General features: G+C 33.5%; 1 long non-coding RNA gene across 1 annotated transcript in view; it reads left to right on the top strand.

Moving 5' to 3' along the window:
- LOC138864855 (uncharacterized) overlaps nt 1-283 on the top strand; it is a 2,294-nt gene extending 2,011 nt beyond the window's left edge. Inside the window, exon 2 of the long non-coding RNA XR_011399250.1 lies at nt 1-283. This exon is cut by the window's left edge and continues 1,046 nt beyond it. This is a non-coding gene — a long non-coding RNA (uncharacterized lncRNA).
- The last annotated feature ends 1,764 nt before the right edge of the window (nt 284-2,047 follow it).

The following is a 2,047-nucleotide window of genomic DNA, read 5'->3' as shown; positions in this document are numbered from 1 at the left end:
GCGTCTGGAAGCGTACTTGTCAGGCGTCTGCTAGTGCCATCCAAGAGATTTGCAAAGTCTTCATTAAACGTGACTGCGCAATGCCCTGGGTGCTCGGAGAGGACCGATGGAGGACGGGCCTCGCTTCCTTCAAGCCCCAACTCTCGCTGCTCTCTGTACATCAGGTAAGTATATACATCTTACATGATCATTATGGAACACATCTGAGCTTTGGGGATTGGTGCGGGGAAGCTGGCTTTGTAAGATGGAATCTAAAGACGAAAATAAATTAGCAAGCAGCATATTAAGACGTTTGGTGATTTTACTTGGTAATGCAGGGAACTACCAAAGCTGAGATGACTACGACAATAAACACAAAGGGAAAATAACTATTACATATACGTAAAAAAAAAAAAATAAGTGCTTAAACGTAATTAAATCTACATATCTCACACACCCACTTAACCTATTTCCTCCGTATGCTAGTGCCATGCCAGGACACCATGTGGCATTTGCACCATTATTCTGAATCAGAAGGGAGAAGGTGCAGGCCAGCTCTCCACGAGACTTTGATTAGCGTGTCCTCGCTATCACTGCAGCGTAACAGCATTGCGCTACTTTTACCTCACACAGATATAATCGCACACACACATATTTTAATCATATTACTCTTACAGATTTAACTCATTAAACTTATATAATTCAGTTGAGATAAGTGTGAAGAGAAGTTAACTACTTTTTGCACAATGTATACATTATTCATTAATCGAATCAGACCATAAAGCCAATACGCAATACCAATTATACAGATTAATATGCCAAACACAAAACATTTGATTTCTTTATAATTGAATACAATCACTGCAGCAATATGAATATCCAACATTTCTACAACTTTCCAACTAAGACAAACATGAAAATAAAAATATAAATTCACTTCACGCAAACTGTTAATATCTGCAAAATCAGAACAGTTAACTTTAGCACTCAATATGAAAATTAAGTTGTGAATAAGAGAATCTTTCTCACAAGCCATGCCTGAAATCCTATAAGAAAAATATTTCTATTAGTTATCAAACAAATTGTCTAACAAAAATTAATGAAATTATCTTTGGCAATATGGTATACTTAAATAAGGTCATTAAAGTACTACTTTAATGTCCTTACACAACTACTCAATTAAAGCTTAAGACTATCTCCATTAAAGAACAAATTAGTATATATCAAGAAAATAGCCAGCAAAAATATCTTATTAAAGACAACATAATCAAGCACTTATGGCGCTAAATTAATATCAATAAGCAATTAATAAGTAAAAGCAAAAACTTGATAAAAAAATGAATAGTTAACTAATTCATACTTAGAGGATAACTACAATTATCCAAACACAAAATTACTCTTACTCTCCAGTGGAAATCAACAGACTTCATCACCATTTAAAACACTTCTGTAGAGCTGAGATTTCTCAGAAGTAATTATTCATTCCTTATTTACTAAACTAACTTAATATGCTCTCAAACTTCAAAATCAAATCTTATATTTAATACATTCTATAATTTGTTACTTATTAAGCATACATAATATACACTTAAACTTAAAAATCTAATCTTATATTTAATCCATTATATAATTCCCAACTTCCAAAGTTGACTTTATATACTTCTTAAACATCAAAGTCAAATCTATTATTTTATCATATAGTCACACACAAATCTAGAAATGATCACTTAAGACTAATTAATCTAAAAAACTAACACAAGATCCATAACCCCGTTCCCGTCCACTATGTTCCATCACGATAAGGGCACTAAATCACTTCAAATGAGCTTACCGAGAAGACCCAAAACAACATGACTGAATGCTACTCCGAAATCTAGTCCACCAATGTCTGTTACTGAGCCTCCTTTATTTCCGATTTGGGGCTCTTTCGGTTACATTATTGCTGTTATCACATTGTCTATTTCTAATCGTTACGAAGAAAACCTCATCAGGATTTTCTATGTTCTAGCAAATTTTAACACTTGTTGATCACCTTTACCTTTTACCTAGCACCTGTGTTAAATTTCTT

This window comes from Penaeus vannamei, chromosome 18, assembly GCF_042767895.1.
Source record: "Penaeus vannamei isolate JL-2024 chromosome 18, ASM4276789v1, whole genome shotgun sequence".
Lineage (NCBI taxonomy): Eukaryota > Metazoa > Arthropoda > Malacostraca > Decapoda > Penaeidae > Penaeus > Penaeus vannamei.
This window is presented reverse-complemented; position numbering and strand designations above follow the sequence as displayed.